We start from the raw sequence: 6205 nt of genomic DNA, 5'->3' as shown, positions 1-6205 counted from the left end.
CCTAAACCCCTCTATGAGGGATCTCCATTGGCCGACACTTGGGCCTTGGGTCTCCACTCTGCACTTCCCCCTTCATTTAATATGGTACATATATACATATACATATATACATACACACACTTATATCTTTTTTTTGCATGATGCCTTATACCTGGTCCCTTGGCACCTCGTGATCGCACTGGCCGGTGTGCTTCTTCCATGTGGGCTTTTTTGCTTCTGAGCTAGATGGCCGCTTGTTCACCTTCAAGCCTTTAAGACCCCAGACACTATCTCTTTTGATAGCCGGGCACCATCAGCTTTCTTCACCACATTTGCTTATGCACCCATTTGTCTTCAGCGATCCTATCATGGAGGTGTGCAGTCAATGATACGATTATTTGTTCTTTGATGCCTGGTAACTGATCCCTTTGGGACCCCTCGATCACACAGGCTGGTGTGTTCACCCACTTTGGCTCCAGCCGTTGTGTCGGGAGAGTGAGCATCATAGAGTTCCAATTTAATAAAAGAAGGTATTCATGCATTGAGGGAGTGTTTGAGTAGAGGCCCAAGGTCCTTCCGCCACTTTAATACTTGACCTATAAATATAGACACATAGATCTATTTCCCCATCCTCCTATATATATTTGCACGTACATGTATTTATCTAGACCTCCATGACTGCCCTTTGACTCCTAGCTCTTTCCTCCATCTCCCTTGACTTTCCTCCTGCCCTACTACCATGCTTTGTCGCCACCTGGGCTAGAGTATACCTCTTCTCTAAGCAACCTTACCCTTGATCGTTTCCCACCAGGCCTGCCACTCCCCCTTCTCTACCATTTGGGGTCCCATGTTTTTCCCTTGTCCCTGGGTTTGTTAACACCACTTCCTTACCCCTCTACCCTCCCACCCCAAGACCCCCGGAACTGTCGGTCCCGTTGTTTTTCCTCCAGATAGTTCATCCAGCCTGTCCTATTCAGACAGACCTGTGGAAACACTAACATGCACGAAAACAAGACAGAGGAAAACAAAGCAACAGTATACATCCAGGCAACAAAACAACAAAAACAAACCAGTGACAAAGAACAGAACAAAACAGTTCACAAGAGAAAAGCTTGTAGTTAGTTCAGGGATCGTTTGCTGGCCCTTAGGAGCGTTTTCCAGTCCAGTCTGTTGGGGCGCCACGCCCTGGCCCCAAAGTCCACCTTCAGCATTCCCTGGGGACCTTGCCACTCCGTTTCCTTGCTGTTCCGCTGCACTCCCCCAGTACTTTGCCTCGGTGTGGTGGGGTCAGGTCAGGTGCAATTCCCACACTGTGCTGTCCCCTGTATCGCCGGTGCTGTCCCCTGTATCGCCCTTAGTCACTGATTGGCATCATTTCTCATAGTGGGGCCAGCCATGTTGTTCTCTCTGTGGACTGGCTGCTCTACTCAGGAACATCATCATCACGGCCTGGTGGGCCAGGCTGTGCTCCACTCTCTCCTCCTGCCCCTTCATCTTGTCCCGTGTGCTCTGATCAGATATGTTCATCTCCCGGGGCTGCAGAGTCAATGTCGTCCTTTGGAACAAATTCTTTTCGGGGGAGGGGCAGGAATCCAGTTAATTTATGGTGCTGGGGCCAGCCTCCCAGACCTCTCCACCGGTTCCCTCCTCCATGCCGGGATATTGCATTCACCCCTTGCGACACTGGGTTGAAGTCTGGTCCCACTTTCCCTGTGGAGATATAAACAATACCCTCCCCTTGGGTGGATTAATGCCCCATGACCCCACTACCCTTTTCTTCCTTGTATTCATCCTTTTGTTTTCCTTTCCCCACCTCCTCCACCATTGTCTACCATGTACATCCCTGGTTTTGGTCTGGTCTCTTCCATACTACACAGTCTTCACCCCTAAAATGTTTGTATACAGTAGCTTTTTTCCCTATGCCACTTTTGCTTTTTAAAAAAATTTCTTAATTCTTACCTCAGCGGGCTCATGTTGTACTTGTCCTTTTGTGCCTGACTTACCTCGCTTAGCATGATTTCCTCCAGTTCTTCCCATGCCGCTATGTGCCTCATACGTTCATCACTGCTTTTTAGTGATGCATAGTACTCCATTGTATGTATATACCACAGCTTTTTAATCCAATCGTCAGTTGATGGAAATTTGGGTTGCTTCCAATTCCTTGCAATTGTGAACTGTGCCGCAATGAACATTGGAGCACAGATGTCTGGTCTTGGTTTGTTTCTTGCCTCTTCTGGGTATATGCCCAGTAGGGGGGATTGCTGGGTCATATGGTAACTCTATTTCCATCTGTTTTAGGTATCGCCAGATTGATTTCCATAGTGGCTGTACATACTTACAGGCCCACCAGCAGTGGATGAGAGTTCCTGTCTCCCCACAGCCCCTCCAAAACTTGTTGCTTTCTGATTTTTTGAATTGGGCTACTTTTGAGGGTGTCCAGTGGTACCTCATTGTTGTTTTAATTTGCATTTCTCTTATGGCTAAAGATCGGGAACATTTTCTCATATGTTTGTTGGCCATTCGGATTTCTGCGCCTGTGAAACTTCTGTTCAAGTCCTTTGCCCACCTTTCAAGTGGGCTATTGGTTTTTTTCTTTTTGGAAGCTAGCAGAGTATTGTAGATTTTAGTAATAAGGCCTTTGTCTGATGTGTCATTGCTAAAGATGTTTTCCCAGTCTGTGGACTCTCTTATTACTCTCTTGGTGAATTCTTTAGATGTACACACGTGTTTTATCTTCAGTATATCCCATTTGTCAATTTGTGCCTCCTCTGTGTTTGTGTCCTTCCCTATTTCTGATAGCCTGTGTATTCCCTGAGCCAAAGTTCTCAAGTTGGTCCCAATTCCCTCATTGATGGCCCTAATAGTTTGGGGTTTAACTTCAAGGTCTGTGATCCACCTTGAGTTTATTCTTGTGCATGGAGTGAGATAAGGGTCTTGCTTCATTTTTCTGCATGTTGATATCCATTTTTTCCAGCACCACTTGTTAAAGAGGGCATCTGCTTCCCATTTGATATTTTGGGGGCCCTTGTCAAAGATCAGCTGTGTGTATGCTGATGCTTTTATTTCTGGGTTTTCAGTTCTTTTCCATTGGTCTGAGTATCTGTCATCGTACCAATACCATGCAGTTTTGAGAACTGTGGCTGCATAGTATGTGCCAAAGTCAGGTAAAGCAAGCCCTCCCACGGTGTCCTTCTTCTTGAGGAGTTCTCTACTAATTCTGGGTTTCTTCCCTCTCCATATGAAGTTGGTAATAAGTTTTTCCATTTCTTTGAAGAAAGATGATGGTAATTGTATCGGGATGGCATTAAACTTATATAGTGCTTTTGGCAGAACTGACATCTTAACTATATTAAGTCTCCCAATCCAAGAGCATGGAATATTCTTCAATTTGTTGAGGTCGCTCTTGGTTTCTTGTAATAGTGTTCTATAGTTTTCCCTATATAAATCTTTTGTTTTTTCAGTCAGGTGTATCCCTAGATATTTCAGTTTGTGTTTGGCTATTGTGAAGGGTACCACCTTTTTTATCTCTTCTTCTGTGGTCTTATCTGATGTGTATAACAGTCCGATGGACTTCTGTTTGTTGATCTTGTATCCTGCCACTCTGCCAAACTCCTCTATTGCTTCCAGTACTCCCCTTGTGGAACTTTTGGGATTTTCCATATATAAAATCATATCATCTGCAAATAACGATAGTTTCACCTCTTCCTTCCCCAGACGTATACCTTTGATGTCACTTCTTTGCCTTATGCTATTAGCTAAAACCTCCAGCACGATATTAAATAGGAGTGGGGACAAGGGGCATCCTTGTCTGGTCCCCTTTTTCAGTGGGATTGTGTTAGTCTTTTCTCCATTGACTACCACTTTGGCTGTTGGTTTTTCATATATAGCTGTATTGTCTTGAGGAACTTTCCTTCCATTCCTATCTTCGCTAGTGTCTTAAACAGGAATTGGTGTTGGATGTTGTCGAATGCTTTTTCTGCGTCTATTGATATTATCATGTGATTCTTATACTTTTTCATGTCAATGTGACGAATAATACTAATGGTCTTTCGTATGTTGGCTGTCCTCCACGACACTGATGCAGTTCTCTGATTCCTCCAATCGATTCTCAAGGAACATGATTCTGCTATTGTTTTTCGTTATCTGCTCCTCAAGCTCCTGTGTTTTCCTTTGGTATATGTCTTTTATCTCCTCTATAATTTCATCCTTTTCCTGTAGTGTTTCCCTCATATCCTGCATCGCTCCAAGCACCATTCTGAGAGCTTCTTTGTATGGCATCTCAATGTCTGCTTCTTCTATGTATGTTGTTATGTTCAGGACATCTTCTTCCTTTGCCTTTTGTTTCTCCTGTTTTTTCGTTGAGGTCGTTAGGGGTGATGGCTGTTTGCGTTGAGTTGTTTTTGAGGGACCAGGTGCCATTTTCTAGTCTCTCTCTGGAAGACTTATAGGAATTCTTCTTCGATCTGCTTACAGCTGATTTTGCTATGGGATTAACCTACCACTTTATCTTCCTGTGGCTTCCCTATCAGGGGAGTGCCCCAGATGGCAGATCGACTGCCTGCCCCAGTGTTGCAGAGGCTGGGCTGAAGTTCCCGCTATTGGTTTGAATATTGATAAGTGTTGGCTGAGCTGCCTTATGTCCCCAGGTACACAGGCAGGAACTCCCTGGTGAGAAGTCTGAGGAGTATCCCCTGGAGAGCAAGCAGGCCTTACCCTAGCCTTGGGCTCTCTATGCAGGGTGGAGCTCACCTAGCTGGGTGTGGCCCAGGTGCAAATGCCCTAGGGCAATGGGAGTGTCCCGTAAGTCCACAATGGAGTGTGAGAGAGCAGGGCAGGAACAAGGGGGGTGAGAAAAATGAAAAAGTGAGACTAGACTGTGCAGGGGTACAAGGAAGCGAGGGAAGTAAAAGAAACTATGTAGCTGAGTCCCACTCCCTGCCTGTGGATCTACAAGGGCTTACTCCCTGCCCCAAGCCCCAGCGGTAGTCCGCAGCTGAGCCCCAAGAAGGGTTGCAAGAAAACTGCTGAGCCGCCCCCAGAGAAGTGGGGGGACAGAGAGCAGAGATGTTAACAGACGCCGCCGTGTAGCTGAAGCTTGATCCCTGCCTATGGAGCTGTGGGAGTTTGGGTTTAGTCCCTGCTCAGACCACGCGGCGCGGCTGCGGCTGTGCCTTGAAAAAGCCCCTGCGCAGCCCTCCAAGGCTGTGTGGGAATATAAAGCAGAGACGCAAACAGAAGCAACAATGTAGCTGAACCCCGATCCCTGCCAGTGGAGCCACAAGCGTCCTGTCCCTGCCCTGAGGCAGATAGGGGAAAACTGTGGCTGTGCTGAGTCCAAGCCCTGCTACAGGCTCCAAATGGTCTCGGCTTGGGCAGATCCGGCAGCTGGACTAGGGTCGAGCCCCAGCCGGCTTCCACTGAGGTAAGCCAAAAGCCCCCAGCCCCTCAAAACCCCGTGGATCTGTGCCTACTTATCTTTATGATGCACCTCCTGCGATCCAGTGGCATTGAATTTCACTCTGACCAACTCTCCTGGGCTGGATTCTGCGGAGTCCCTCTGGTGTGTGTCACTCCGTCGCCATCTTCCCGGAAGTCCCCGGTATTTCCTTCTTGGAGGTGGAAGATTCTCTCTCTCTGCTGACTTCCCTGGGAGACATTGCAGCTGACAAGACATATAGAACTACTCTAGAGACCTAAGCTGAAAAAGCCACATGGACCTATCCTGATGCAACCAGACCTCTGAAGCCAGAGAAACCACAGAGAGACCCCTGCCAGCACTGAGATGCTTACAATGCCACTGGATCCAAAGGCTTTCTACCCCCTGGTCTGTGATCTTCTACATTTGGCGTCATTGCATGTGTTTCATGAGTCTGAAGAGGACTTTATGGATTGGTATCTGACATATGGGCTAATATTGGACTTATGGACTTGATCTAGGGTGGGCTGGGATGTTTTCTCAATGTTCAATTGCTCTTGTATATAAATCTCTTTCTTATACACATATGTGTCTATGGATTTGTCTCCCTCAGCTACCCAGACTAACACCAGGGGAAAAAAAGATTGAGGTTCAGCATTATAGTGGCCTGCAGGCCTCAATGACAGATACGTGGTGGTTATCCATGAGGCGCATTGGCTAGGAACCCAACTCAAGTCTCTCTCATGGAAAATTTAAATTCTCTGGCTTAACTGACTCCTTTTCCCATGACCCCTTTCTCACCAGGTACCA

The sequence above is a fragment of the Tenrec ecaudatus genome, chromosome 15, assembly GCF_050624435.1.
Source record: "Tenrec ecaudatus isolate mTenEca1 chromosome 15, mTenEca1.hap1, whole genome shotgun sequence".
NCBI lineage: Eukaryota > Metazoa > Chordata > Mammalia > Afrosoricida > Tenrecidae > Tenrec > Tenrec ecaudatus.
Note: the sequence above shows the minus strand (reverse complement) of the source record.